A 15,376-nucleotide genomic window follows, 5' to 3' on the forward strand; every position below is an offset into this window, starting at 1 on the left:
AGAGGGTTCTCCTTTCTCCACATCCTTGCTACCACCTGCTATTTCTCCTGTGTGTGTATTTTAATTTTAGACATTCTGACAGGTGTAAGGTGATAGCTTATGTGGTTTTTCTTTTTTTTTTAAGATTTTATTTATTTATTCATGAGAGACACAGAGTGAGAGAGAGGCAGAGACATAGGCAGAGGGAGAAGCAGGCTCCATGCAGGGATCCCGATGTGGGACTCGATCCTAGGTCTACAGGATCACAACCTGGGCCGAAGGTGGCACAAAACCACTGAGCCACCCAGGCTACCCAGCTTATGTGTTTTTTATTTGCATTTCCCTGAGGCTTAGTGATAAGTGTCAGTTTGCCATATGTATGTCTTCTTTGGAAAAAATGTCTATTCCAGTCCTCCGTTTTTTTCTTTTTTAAGGTTTTATTTATTTATTCATGAAAGAGAGAGAGAGGCAGAGACACAGGCAGAGGGAGAAGCAGACTCCATGCAGGGAGCCCGATGTGGGACTTGATCCCAGGACTCCAGGATCATGCCCTGGGCTGCAAGTGGGGTTAAACCACTGAGCCACCCAGGTTGCCCTAGTCCTCCGTTTTTAATTGGATTATTTGTGAGGGATTTTTTTTTTGGCATTGAGTTATATAAGTTAATTTATTATTTCTAATAGTTTGGGGTAGAGTCATTAGGGTTTTCTACATATGACGTCATGTCATCTGCAAATATTATTTACTTTAGTCTCCACTATTCTTTTCTTTGTTCCTTTTTTAAAAATTCAGAATCAATGAGCCAACATATAGTACATTTAGTTTCAGAGGTAGTGTTCAGTAATTCATCAGTTGCACACAACACCCAGTGCTCATCACCTCATATGCCCTCTTTAATGCCCATCACCCAGTTACCCCATCTTTCCACCCAACTCCCCTCCAGCAACCCTCAGTTTGTTTTCTATAGTGAAGAGTCTTTCATGGGGGGAAGGGAGGGAAGGCTGAATGGTCGTAATCAGAGAGGGAGACAATCCACTCTTCTTTTACATATAATGTCCAGCATTCAATAAAAAATTACAAGATGTGTGAAGAAACTGGAAAATGTTAACCATAACCAGCAGAAAAAAAGATAGTAGATCAATACATGTCCCAGTTATTAAAATTCTCAAGAGGGACACCTGGGTGGCTCAGTGGTTGAGCATCTGCCTTTGGCTCAGGTTGTGATCCTGAGATCCTGGGATCAAGTTCCACATCGGGTTCCCCGCAGGGAGCCTGCTTCTCCCTCTGCCTGTGTCTCTGCCCCTCTCTCTGTGTCTCTCATGAATAAATAAAGTTTTTTTAAAAAATAAAATTCTCAAGAAAAGGAACTTAAAATAGCCATATAGGAGCAAAAATAATTTTTTCAACAGATAGTGCTGGAATATCTGGATGTCCAGGTGCAAAAAAAGTGAATAAATAAAAATAAAGACAGATCTTACACCCTTCACAAAAATTAAGTCAAATGAATCATAGATCTAAATATAAAATGCAAAACTGTAATACTCCTTAAAGAAAAGATAGGAGTAAACCTAGATTACCTTGGGTATGGTGATGCTTTTTTAGATACAACACCAAAAACATGATCCATGAATGAAAAAACTGATAAATTGGATTTTATTGAGATCAAAAACTTCTGATTTGCAAATGACAAGGTCAAGAGAATAAGACGAGTCATAGACTGGGAGAAGATATTTGCAAAAGACACATCCAATGGAGAACTGATATCTAAAATACACAAATCCTAAAAGTTAACAAAAAAAGGAAATAACCCAATTAACAAATGGATCAAAGACATTATTAGATATCTACCCAAAGAAAATATACAGATGGCAAATAAATGTATGAAAAGATGCTCCACACCATATGTCATCAGAGAAATGCAAATTAAAACATTGACCTACCACTTCCTACCCATTAGAATGGCCTGAATCATGAACACCGACACCACCAAATGCTGGTGAGGATGTGGAGCGACAGGCGCTGTCATTCATTGCTGGTGAGAATGTAGGAGAATGAAAAGGTTCAACCCCTTTGAAAGACACTCTGATGGTCTCTTATAAAGCTGACGTGCACTTACCATGCAATCCAGCCACCACGTTTCTTGGTATTTACTCAGAGGAAGTGAAAACTTATGTCTACACAAAAGCCTACTTGCGGCAGTTTTATCCTTCATTGCCAAAACCGGAAGTAACCAAGATGTCCTCCAGCAGGTGAATGGATAAATAAGCTGTGATACGTCCAGACAATGGAATATTGCTTAGTACTAAAAGGAAATGAGTTATTAAGCCATAAAAAGACACGGATGAGTCTTCACTGCATATTACTAAGTGAAAGAAGCCAATTTGAAAAGTCTATTGTGGGACACCCCAGTGGCTCAGGGGTTGAGCATCTGCCTTCAGCTCAGGCTGTGACCCCGGGTCCCGGGATCGAGTCCCACATTGGGCTCCCCACAGGGAGCCTGCTTCACCCTCTGCCTGTGTCTCTGTCTCTCTCTCTGTGCCTCTCATGAATAAATAAATAAAATCTTTTTTAAAAACCCACTCAGTTCATTGTATATAAAAAAAGAAGAGTCTATTGCATGATTTCAGACATAGGACATTCTGCAAAATGTAAAACTATGAAAATAGTAAAAAGATCAGTGATTATCAGGCATTGGTGGTAAGAGGGATGAGTAGGAAGAGACAGAGGCTTTCTAGCACAGTGAAAATACTCTGCATGGTCCTTAATGATTGATATATGCTCTTACGCATTAGTTCCATCCCGTAAAATGCATACCAAGAATGAACTTTGGGTGATTATCAGGTGTCAGTATAGTTCCATGAATTGTAACAAGTGTACCACTCGGGGGGGGGGTGTTGATAACAGGGCAGGCTAAGCATGGGTGGGGGCCCAGGGGTATATTGGAAATCTCTATGTCTTTTTCTTGATTTTCCCGTGAACCTGAAATTGCTCTAAAAAACCGTCTTTAAAAAATAACCATGTAAATATATTAAAGTCTTAATGGAAAAGGTTGACGAGAAACATGAATATATACGAGGAATGTTAGCCTATGGATGGAAATGTTAGAAATGAAGACAATTTTGAATGAAGAATTTATTTGATGGGCTTAACACCATCATGCTGTGTTCCCTTTTTTAGAGTAGTCTCTCTAGAGATCACAACATGTTTGTGTGTTATCACGATCTACCTTCGGATCATAGTAAACCACTTCACAAACAATGACAGCATAATTACACTTATGCCCCCCCCCCTTACTCTCCTTCGTGTTTATGTTGTCATATACGTCAGTGGTCAACATTTCAATTTGGGTCTTTCATGTCTTTGTCCGGCATGTTCCATCTTTCCCCAGGCACCAGCCCGTGGCATGCAACCATAATAATGTCCTCGTCTATTAATTTTATCATGTGTCATCTCTGGGTCAGTTTTAATTGGTATTTCCCCCCGACTTAATGGATTATATTTTCCTTCTTTGCTTGCTTGCTGAGTAACTTTTTTTTAAAAGAGAGAGCAAGAGAACATGAGAGTGCACGTGCATGTGTGCACGTGAGCATGAGTGGGGGTAGGGGCGAGGGGAGACAGAGAGAGAGAGAGAATATCTTAAGCACGGTCCACACCGGGTGCAAAGCCTGATGTGGGGCTTGATCTCAGGATCCTGACCTCATGACCTGAGCTGAAACCAAGAGTCAGACACTTAACCAACTGAGCCACCCAGGCGCCTCCGCTTGCGTTTGATGGGATGCCAGACATTGTGAATTTTACCTTGTTGTGCTCCTGAAGATATTTTTGAGCTTTCTTCTGGAACGTAGTTAAGTAACTCATTAAGAAATCCCTTCCCTTTAGATCTTGCTTTTAAAAAGAAGTTTTATTAGGTAGGACCAGAGCAGCGTTTAGTCCGTCCGGGGTTCGTTTTTTCCCCACTGCTGACACAGGCCCTTCTTAGTACTTTAACTAGGTGTCCACCAGCAAACGTTTTCTGCAAAGGGCCAGATGGTAAATATTTTAGACTTTGTGGGCTATCTAGTTTCAGTCCCAACTACTCAATTTTGTCCCTGTAGCACGAAAGCGACCCTAGCAAGTACAGAAGGAAATGGGCGCGGCTGTATGTCAATAAAATGTCATTCACAGCCTTGTGGTCAGTGTGGGGCTGCCTTGGCTGGCACCATAGCTGGCCTTCCCCTGCTCTAGTCCATCAACCATGATTTATGAGGTTTTGTCTTCTGTCTTGTGGGAAACAGACCCTGTCCTGGGCTCTGCTCCCTGGAATACTCTTGAGCAGCTTCCTCACTGTCATTTGCTCGTCGGGACTTAGTCGAATATTCGAGGGGGGTCTCCAGCAAATCTTGAAGTTTTCCTCCCCCCCCCCCCAGGATTCTACTCTATGGCCTACTGATGCTCTGACTCCCCTGCTCTCCCTCCTCCATGTCCTCTGCCCTGCTCACCCTGGGTTCCCCTCCTCGCACCGTGGTCTGGAGTCTTTCTCTCGGGAGTGAGCTGGGGCACCTGCAGTTCTCACCTCCTTTGCTTCCTCAGGGATCTCTAACCTTCTTTGCTTGATGTCTAATATTTTAGGAGCTGGTCCTTCCAGCATTTTATGTGGGAGGACAAATCTAGTCTACTTCTAGGTGAAAGGATAAATCTGGCATTTATCTTTGCCAAAATACATAGTATTAATAGATCGTGTCTGTGACACATGAAGCTACATCTCCATGTTCTTTTCCCCTAGAACGTGCAAATATAACTCGTAAGCAAAAATAGTCAACATCGAGCAAACAACAGATGACTTTAGCCATCTGTGAAAATAACCTCATCTTAGAGAATGGTTGGGAACTGAGCTATTGAAGAAGGCTTGGGAAGTAGCCAGGTCCAGTCAAGGTCACTGTAGTAAATCCTCAGAAAATGGTAACTGAAGAAGCCAAAAATGATCAACTCGTCTATCTGAAGAATGTATTCATCATATTTATTTACGATTACCTGCAATATTTGCATTAGGCCCTAAATTTATGATCCCCTCGATGGCAAAGACATGCGACCCTTTTTTCCTCTCTGTTTTAATCTAGCATCTAGTGTGGGGCATAAGAATGTTTTAAAAGCTTATCAGGTAAATTTTTTAATGACTTATTTATTTATTTGAGAGAAAGAGAGAGGGGAGAAAGAGCACACCAGCAAGGGGAGGGACAGAGGGAGAAGGAGAGAATCCCAAGCAGACTCCCCGCTGACCGTGGAGCCCGACACGGGTAGGACTCAGTCTCAGCACCCTGAAATCATGACCTGGGCTGAAGTCAGGAGCCGGACCCTCAACTGATTGAGCCACCAGGTGTCCCTCAGGTAATTCTAATATGCAGTCGGGTGATTTTAATCTGCCTGCGTGCTGGCTAGCAGTATGTCATATGAGACACCCCCCTTCAAACCGCAGCAATCCAAAAAAAAAAAAATCTTTTCCGTATTTAATGGAGGTTCTGAGTGCTGAGCATTAAACAAGTGCCTAATACGTGCACAGTAAATAGAGGGTTTAGACGCCGACCTCAAAATGCTTACCATCTACTTGGGGAAGCAAAACAAACACAAGTGAAACAGTTAAGCAAAAGCCACAGAAGCTGTGGTGGGTGATTAGCTCCAGACTGCAGTGGACTAACTATATTTTCCCTAAAACGTCAGTAAAGCAGAAAAGTGGTGCAGGTTAGAACAGTCAAGGCAGGCTGTCTCGGAAGAACTGGAATTTCACCTCAAATAAAATATTCTGAAAGTACAAAGAAAATATTCGTACTTGCTGGAGCCATTTCTTTCATTCCTCATTTTAAGATGGATCAATGAAAAACTCGAGAACTACTTTACACAGCATACTCAAAGTTAATGATTTCCTAAAACGTGTTTTAATAGCCAATTTATTAGTCTCTTCCATGTCTCGCAGTTCTGTTCTCGGCCATTAAAAATTTTTTTCTGCTAAGAAAGCGTATGTGATGCCATTATTATTATTACTTCATTAGAGATGAAAAGGGAGAGCTGTCGACATCTAAAACTATTTTTTCACGTTTTATTTTTTGCAAACCCAAGAAACTTTTGCCATAAACCCACCTCCTTATTTTCAATACGTGCCTTTATGTTGGGGAAATATCTAGCCATTTTGCCTAAATAGCGCTTTGTGAAAACCACCTTTGAGGCGCGACTAGCTTTTCAATAAGCTTTTAGGACTGTTCGTCTGTCTGTCTGCCTGTCTGTCAGAAAACCAGGAGGTCATTCTGCTAGAGGCAGGAGAAGTTAGAGACCCAGCAGGGCTCTAGGGCACAGAGATGTGTGCACAACCTCCCTCCTTCCACCATTTCCACTTCCCTCCTGGCCTGCCCACCGTGGGGCTTGCGCGCTTGTCGGGGGGCCCTTGCCTTCTCGGCAGCGGTACATGGGGGCCTTTTTAAAATAGAAGCAGTGGCGCGGCACATCCTGTTCAAGGAACGGCGGCGTCCGTCCTTAGCGCCTGATGCCCCGAGCAGCTGTCTGAGGCACTTGCCCCCAGATTCCCTTTGGAGAGAAGTAAACAAATGTGGCCATCCCATGCAGTACATTTGGAGCTGACCTCTGAGGCCATCTATTTTAAGCAGATTGTAATTTTGCAAAATGCATGGCCCCACTCCAAATGTTTATTTAGTGTTGAATGGTCTCCAACTGGCTGGTTGGCCTTTCTTTTTTTTTTTTTTTTTTTTTTGATGGTGTTGAAAGCATTAAGGAAGATCCCAGTAATAGATGTTGGACGTGCACTCGTCTCGGTGTCCAGTGATTCATCTTGCGGGGCGCCACAACGAAAATCCCCTTTAGGGAGAGACAGGCAGATAAGCCCGGCTCTACGGCAGCTGGCTTTGTGGCAGCGACCGTTATTTCTACCCTTCACGCCCCGACACGAACCTCCTTTGGAGAAGAGCCTCCCTTGGAAGTCCCGCCCACGCAGCCCCTTTCGTAGAACACACTCCCCGCGCAAAGCACTGGGCTCGCCTCTGGTCCTCACAGTGAGCACGGAGGCAGGTATTGTTTCCCCGACTTTATTTTTGTTTTTTTAAATTTTTATTTATTTATTTATTTATTTATTTATTTATTTATTTATTTATTTATTTTTGTTTCCCCAACTTCAGAAATGAGAAGACTGCAGTTCTGATTGCGACTGACGTGAAGATCCACGCCGAGGTCATCCTCAGTCTTCATTCAGAAGTCACCCTCCTGTCATTTTACCCCATGAAAGATTTCATGTCAACGGGGTCCCCCCCCCCCACACCCCCGGTGTGGCCATGCCGGAGCAGCTCCTTTTCCTCCTTCCTATCCCTGAGACGAATTTTGGCTCCAGGATGTGACAAAATGAACGCGTGGGGATGAATTTTCTGTTCTTTTGTAAGTGGTAGCGATGTATCGTCCGTGTGCAAAAGAGCCCTTCGGGGGATCATACACAGGACCATATTTCCCTGCACGTATTTAGAGAATGAAAAACAAAATAATACAAAAACAACAACAACAACAAAAAACAACCCTTGCATGTCATTGAGCCTCAGCTCACTTGCCTTTGGGCTCCAAATGTCCACTTGCTCCTTGAAGGCACAGCTTTGGGTAGAACCTTGGGTTAAAAACAGCCGTGGGGTGGTTTAAGGGAGCAGTTGGCTCGGAGATTGGCCTGGTCTGGAGAAGGGGCGTGGACAGCCGCGGGTCCTCCTGCAGTCTGGGGGGCTCTTTCGCTCCATCCCTGACACCTAGGCTCCCCCCAGGGGCCAAGCATCACAAGGGAGGACGTCAATTGTTGCCGCGCTGCCAAGTCCTCCTCTCTGTGACCGGCTCGAAGGGGGCGCAGGGCCCGGGCTGTGCCTCGGGCAGACCTCGTTCCCGAGCTCCACCTCCACGAGCTTGCGGAGGGGCTCACGGGGTGGGGGCTCCTGAGAGGTCTGGGTGCTAAGGGACGCCCCGTGTAGGCCGCTCCGTTGCCACCCTGTGAGCTGTGAGCGCACCCGAGACCCTCACAGTGAAGGGAGCTGCTGGGAAGGCCGCAGCCAAGGGCAGGAAGCTCGCAAAGCTCTTCCCCGTCCCAGGACTGGGGGGCGAAGTCCTGCGAGACGCGTGGGGCACCAGGCGGAGGGGAGACGGCGAGGCGTGAGGCCGAAAATTGGATGTCACAGCTCTCTGCGCAAACAAGTAACTTTTCTTCTTTTCTTTAAATTTATTTTTTTAAATATTTTATTTATTTATTCATGAGAGAGAGAGAGAGAGAGAGGTAGAGACACAGGCAGAGGGAGAAGCAGGCTCCATGCAGGGAGCCCGACGTGGGATTCGATCCCGGGACCCCGGGGTCACGCCCTGAGCCGAAGGCAGGTGTTAAACCGCTGGGCCCCCCGGGAATCCCTTTCTTTTTTTTTTTTTAAACCATGTTTATTGATGGATTTTTAAAATTCCAGGACAGTCACCACCCGGTTATGCTCACGTCGGGTGTCTGCGGAGCGAGAGGACGTTGCCCGGGCTGGGCAGGACGAGGCCCTCCTGGGCCCCCGTGGGCTCCGCCTGCGCCCTGCCCGCCCCCTCCGGCGACCGTCCTCGATCGCTAAGCGTCTGTCTCTTGGCTTGTCTCAATTTTTCCTTGTTTCGTTTCTTAAATTTCACGTATACATGAAATCGCGTGGCACTTGCCTCTTGTGGCCGGACCCAGTTCCTCGGCCTTACACTGTCTCGAGGCAGCCCTGCTGCAGCCGGGGCCGGAGTCGACCCCCCGGGGCGGGCACACTGGGCTGCTCCCTGTCCGCCCGCCTGCCGATGGCCCCGAGCCTCGCACGTCTGGCTGCTGGGCCGGCGCCGCGATAAACACGGGGCGCCCAGGACTGTCATAAACCGGGTGACTTCCCGCGTATGAGTGGACACACCTTCGCAACCCCCCCAGGCCACCTGCACCCTCGTCCCCGACACTGGACAGCTGGCCGCTGGCTCGCGACGCTCGTGGCCCCCTCCTGCCCCCTCCTGCCCCCTCCTGCCCCGCCGCCCGGCTTCGGTGTCCCGTGTCCGGGTGTTCCCGGCCGCTGCTCCCTGGGCGGCCTCGGCGAGGAGGATGTCGCAGGTCGCCTGCTCCGGGGGGGCCTTCACCATATGCTCCTTCAGTAACTCGTCACGGGCGCCTCCGCGGTCCTCTCCTGTAGGCCACGGTCTCTACGATTCCAAACCAGACGCACTTCCCACTTGATTCCGGTCTCTTCTCCCTCCCGCAGCTGCTTCCCGCCAGGTGACCCCCCTGTGCTCTCTGCGGCCTTCGTCCTCGACCACTTGGCTCCGTCCCCCTCGCAGGGAGACTCGGCTCTCGGGACCTCAGCCTGGGCTCTGGGGACCCGCTCAGGGCGCGGGCCCGGCCGCCTCCTCCCTGCCCGGGGCCCAAGCCTCGCACCCAGCGCAGCTGCTTTTACCTACGTGCTTACCTTTGCAGCATTTCTTCCCTCCCATCCCCTCTGCAAAATTCACTCTCACGCGTGGTTTCTCTTCCCCAAAGTCGCTTTTCCTCCCCGCCACCCATTAGAGGCCCAGGGGCCCTTAGTTGGGTGTGCTCCTCAAGCCCTGCTTTCCTGCGCCCACCCGCAGCCCGTCCCCCCGAACCGCCGGGCGGCCCACGTCCCCACCCCCGGCTCTGCCTTCCACGGGCTTCCTCTGGCTTCCGCTGCCCCCTGCGTGTTAACAGGCCGAGCGCTCCCGGAGGCCTGTCCTCGCCCGCGGAGCCTGCACGACAAAGCAGGGCCGGGCCCACCCTCAGAGGAAGCCCAGGAAAGAGCTGGGAGCCGGGACGACATGCGTCGTGGTGTCTCGGGGCCGCGCGGCCGCTCCCTTCCACCTGCTGTGAGGCCCCGGAACAACCTGCCAAGACCGCTGGCACCCAGCTTCCTAACCACGTACCGGGATCAGTCTTGCTTCTGTCCTTTGGTTTCCTGATGCCTCTTTGAGCTGCTCTTGGTGACTCATTCACCCTGTGCCCACCTGAGCCCCAAGGGCACCTGAGCTCCTGCTGACTCCTGTCTCACCTGGGCTGCTGCCTCGTCCTCAGGCGCCCGCGTGGGCCACGGAGCCCGCCGGCCTGCTCGGTCTTCATCTTCCTAAGGACCTGGTGCGCCCTTGCCTTGGCTGCCCCGTCCGGCAGGCCCCATCAGCCTTCCTGGGCCTCTGACTTCCTGCTGTTCTTCCCCAGATCGATTTAATGATTGCGTATTGAGCGCTCGTTGTGCACAAAGCATCGTGTAACTCGAGTCAGAGGTAAATAATGAGTGTGCAAGTACTTTCTCTCAAGGAGTTACAGTCTAATGAGAGATTATAAGGCCAATTTATTTGGGAAAGTCAGTCTGTGATTAAACTCCTGTGTGATATCCAGGAAAATGGAAGATGAGGTCCCGTGTGTGCGTGCGCACGCGGGGCGGTGGTGGCGAGGCCAGCTTGCGTGGCAGAGGCGGCACGTGGGGCCGACTCCAACCTGGATGGGACCACAACCAGCGGACACGTGTCTGCAGGAAGAGCAGAGCGAAGTTTGACTCAACCTGGAGTAACATTTCTCAGCGGAGTCCCGTGACTGCTGCCGGGGATGCTAAATGTCCTCATTCCACGACACGGTGACCAGCGTCAGGGAGGCAAGCGCGTCTCTGGTGCGGTTTCCAAGTGCCCCGGGGCTGCACCATCCAAAGCACCGAAACACGAATGTCCTGTCGGAAAGTCTGGAGAGATCTGCCACCCGAGGGGCTCACGCCTCCGTGGGATTCGGTGGGAGCCGCTGCAGGCCTGAGCACGGGCCTGGAAGCCACCAGGACACCCCTCTAGCCGCGGAGGGAGGCAGCACCCGGGCGACGCTGGGGTCCCCGAGCAGAGTCCAGGGTGATCGCCGGGTGAACCCGGGGACTCGGGCAGAGGTGCCCCAGGGAGGCCAGAAGGAGGACGCGGCTTCAGGGAAAGACGGTCCAAGTTGGAGGCGGGGTTGTGCAGCCCAGGAGGACGTGAGTGACTGGACTGGGGCCATCAGAATCCAGCAGCCGCTTAATGAATACGGATGTGCTGCCCTGAAAGGCCATTTTTTTAAGGTCTTTAAAACAAGTTGTTTCTAAGATAAGCCCCAGCCGCGCAGCTACCCCGTCACCTCGCCGCAGCCGCCCTTCTCATCTTCCTCTCCTTTCTCCCTCTCCCTCTCTCCCTCTCTCCCTTTTTCAACGCTGAGCATAAACTCCACCCCAGGTCAGGTCAGGATGTTCCCGAAATTGAAATTAGTATTTTGAATTAGTGGAAGACTGAGCTTTTAAATAAAATATTAGGTAATGGATGTACCAGGAATGGGCTAAAAAGATGCAAGCTTTTCTTACTGATTTTAGCTTTATTCCCTGGTGTCTCTCCGCGGAGGAAGGTCGTGAGCAACAAGGCCCGGGCACACTGGATCCAGAATGGCTGAAGTACCTTTTCTCCTCCGGGGTGGGTGGTGGGGGGGTGGGGGGGTCCCTGAGGAAGCTTAATCCGGCTGAGCTGTTCCGGGTTTCAGATTCTTCCCCAAGTAAATTAAATCACCAGCACATCTCAGCGCAGCGGCCGCGGGCACAAAGGGCTGCTGTACCTTGTTGGCAGCAGGGCTGCAAACGGAGCTTTTACGGATGCTGGGAGCCTCCCCGTCCAGCCCTCTGTTGGGGCCAGTGAGCCGCATCCTGGCTGGGCAGGTGGGCAGGTGCGGGGGGGGCACAGGGCGACAGGGACAGGGCGGTGGGGACAGACAGGGCGACAGGGACAGACAGTACGACAGGGACAGACAGGGCAGTGGGGACAGACAGGGTGGTGGAGACAGACAGGGCGACAGGGACAGACAGTACGACAGGGACAGACAGGGCAGTGGGGATAGACAGGGCGAGAGGGACAGACAGGGCAGTGGGGATAGACAGGGCAAGAGGGACAGACAGGGTAGTGGGTACAGACAGGGCGACAGGGCCAGGGTGGTGGGGACAGACAGGGTGATAAGGACAGACGGGTGGTGGGTACAGACAGGGTGATTGGGACTGATGGGACAGACGGGGCAATGGGGACAGAGAGGGTGATGGGGACAGAGAGGGTGATGGGGACAGACAGGACAGATGGGGCGGCAGGGGCAGCGGGGTGAGCCACCTGGGGTGCAGACGGCCTCCCACTGCGCTGCCCACCCCCGCGCAGGCCCCAGGGCCTTGTCGCACCCGGACCCTGCCCGCCTCCCCTCAGCCTCCACAAGGCCAAGCGTCTTTGCCTCCGGCCGGCGCCATCCGCAGGCGGGGGCAGCTCTCACCCGTTGCCCCCCAGGCTGGGTGCGGATGCTGCTGTGGCTGTCCCCACTAAGGATGGCATCTACCACCAGCTTTCCAGCAGAAACGCCTCGGAGAAAATGCCTGTCGCAACTGAGTTTGGAAGGACTTTAGGAATTTCCTGGGTCAAGATACCAAGAGCAAATTCTCCAGGTCCCAGGGATCCCGGGAGGACCTTCTCTTGCTTCAAAACGCCTCCCTGGGGCCTGTTGGGCCTTCCAGGCCCTGGGCTGCTGCTTCCTGTGCTTTCAGCCCAGGCCCCCTCAGCCACACTGGCCTTCATCTTAGGCTAACATATTTTTTTTCTGTCCCGTTTCAGTCGACTTTTGCAGTTCAGACACTTCGTGTGCCCTTTACACGTCTTATGTTTGTAATATTTAATCATTTCCCAAAAGCCTGCAGCCAACGCCGAGCCTATTAGTGAAATGGAATCTGCATTCTCGGGGGCAGTGTTCATCACAAGCTTCATTTTATGAAAAAAAAAATCATGAAAAAGGGAGGCTTGCTTACAAAAACCAACAGGAATTATTTGTTGTAATGGTCACGGGTGGGAAGAATAATTATGCAGGCAGTTTTAAGGTCTCATTTTCTCACTTGGGACATTCACGTCAGCATAATAGGTTTGTTCATTACGCAGGGCTACAGGCACCAAAGTAAACCCCTGCAGGGAGACCCAGAGAAGGCGCCAGCCTCCATTCCATCAAACCCACCAAACTAAAAGCAAACAGAGGGGGTGCGACTTCTTTAAGATCATGCAATGGAAACCCCCGACTTACAAAGGAAACACACTTGGTGAGGAGCATTTACTTGATGGACCCGTGTGCTCTCCGCTCTGTGGCCCTCTAGGTGTGGTGCTAAAGGGCAGCAAAACTGGCTTAATTAGTGGAAGTAGAAGGGAGAAGAATGACTAGCCCCAGTGACTAAGAATTTGTGTATCTGTGTTTTAAAGAAAAAAATTCAAAGATAATAGTAAAATTCCCGTGTAAATACTCTGTACATTGGGAACTCCCTCTTACCACCGCTGCGTGGAGCACAGTTTACAGTTACTATGATTTTCTTTCCAAAGCTAGAGGTCGTGCCACTCGACCCAATTTAGAAATATGGAGACTGAGGCTCAGAGATGGCAGGTCACGTCCCCAGGGTCACACAAATATTTGATGACGAATCCAGAAGATCATTCTCATCCAACTCCGAAGCTCGTGCTCTCCACCTGCTGAATATAGTATACCTTGTGTATTTATGAATACAGAAATAAGGTTTTTTTTGGGGGGGGAAGGGGAAGAAACCTGCTACCTGAACTTGGCATTGTCTTAGAAAACACGTTTCCTAGGTTTTATGTATGAAAGTCAGTGGTTAGGCTGATAGGAAGGAGCTGGAAACTGATGGTGGTTTAGATTTCATTTCCTCTGAGGCTTGATAACACTCATAAAATACAATTAATTCTTAGAAAAACGTCTCCTTTAAGTGCCGAGACATAAAAATGTTACAAATGTCTTAAAATCCTGAGATAAATTAGCTGTGGATTTAAGGCACAGTAATATTTTTAAATGCTCCAAAATTTTATGGAGGGCTTCACACTTCAGTGATATTTCTTTAAATATTAAGAAATCCATAGAAAGTCTGGAGGTAAGGACTCTTACCTTCAGCTTTCCCCTCCCCCTTTCTGCTGTGGCTTTGAGACACATTTGGAATCCACTCACTTTGTGTCATCAGTGACCTCGTGAACATACGTAATAGAAAAATGATGGCACAACTGACCTAGAGAATTTGAGTTTTAGGAGGTGGAGTTTGGCAAAAATCGTGCCCATTGGAGAGCAAAACTGGATTGCTTTAGGAATCCCTACTTATCCCCTGCATGGTCTGCTGGCTGAAAGGGAGCATCTGAGGCCAACCTTGCTGAGGAAATATTTGTTAACGTTTTTCCAACTGGCAGAGGACCTTTTTGCTAGACTGGCATTTTCTCCATCTGTGGTTTTCTGTTTATTTCTAAGTAATTCCAGATAACAATGGTAAATAGAAAAACAGGCAGCAGACCCTTCCAGTAGCCTGGTGTTATGCAAACATAGATGGTATCATGTTAAAAGAATGCAGATTACTTCTGAAAAATAAAGGCTAAACATCCCCAGGACGTCTTAATCTCACTTGCACCTCCATCTCCATTCCTCTCCCCAAGCCGCTTGTGGCACTTTGTTGCAGGATGTGGAAAATCACCAGGCGGGCCTGCCTGTTGGGTGTCAGGTGTTGAGCGGCTCTGGCTGGCCGGGCACTTGGGCTCTTTCCTACCACAGGTGAGGGAGGCAAGAGAGACTGGCGTCTTCCATTTCACAGAGACGTTAATGTATCCCATTCCACACAAGCATCCTCGGGATCTGACTCGCAGGTTGGTTCCAGAGTCCAGCCTCTTTCCACTTTTTACCCAAACACTTATTTCAATGAACATTTTTAGTGACTACTCTACACTTGCCCCTTTTCAGGAGAATGACTGTAAGACTTGTAAGAGTTTGGATAAGAGAGAGTCACACTGAGTAGGCAAGGTAAGATCGAGCCATTTATAGGCTCAAGTCGAGATTTCATAAATAGCCACAATTGACAGATTTCACTGGGGACAGATGGCAGTTCTGGCTAGCAGCAGCTCCGTTCCTCGAAGGTAATTCTGTGCTACCGGCGTTGGTCTCTCTTGCGCTCACTCGGGCGGGCTCAGTGTGGAGTGCCGTGGTGAGGAGTCCTCTGGCTTGCTGTTCCCTTAATATTTTACACTGTCAGAACCGAAATGAAAAGAAAAGGGATATACTTTGTACGTCCTTCCCTATCTCTAAAAATATTGCCACGAAGGGCCCTGGAATGCAGGCTGCGCTGCAGACATGCCCCTGGAGCTGCTCTCTTCTCTCAGGGATTACTGCTACTTGTGGCCATTAGAGACTCAACTTGTTTTGAGATCAGATACACGGTGGGTAGATGAAGGATACTTTAGGCTTGAATTAAAGTCATTTTCCCTTCCAAACTGGCCCGAATATGATCAACCAGGCACCTTTTCTCTTTATATTCTTCTTTATTTAGAGGAAATACAGTCCTT

The 15,376-nt window shown here is 49.4% G+C and overlaps 1 long non-coding RNA gene across 4 annotated transcripts in view; it reads left to right on the forward strand.

Annotated features, from left to right (window-relative positions):
* The window catches only part of LOC144302754 (uncharacterized), a 192,720-nt gene extending 185,342 nt beyond the window's left edge, over positions 1-7,378 (forward strand). For all 4 annotated transcript variants that reach the window (XR_013369807.1, XR_013369809.1, XR_013369808.1 and 1 more), the window contains one exon: positions 7,135-7,378. This is a non-coding gene — a long non-coding RNA (uncharacterized LOC144302754). The remainder of the gene's footprint in view (positions 1-7,134) is intronic.
* The last annotated feature ends 7,998 nt before the right edge of the window (positions 7,379-15,376 follow it).

Source organism: Canis aureus, chromosome 31, assembly GCF_053574225.1.
Source record: "Canis aureus isolate CA01 chromosome 31, VMU_Caureus_v.1.0, whole genome shotgun sequence".
NCBI classification, from domain to species: domain Eukaryota; kingdom Metazoa; phylum Chordata; class Mammalia; order Carnivora; family Canidae; genus Canis; species Canis aureus.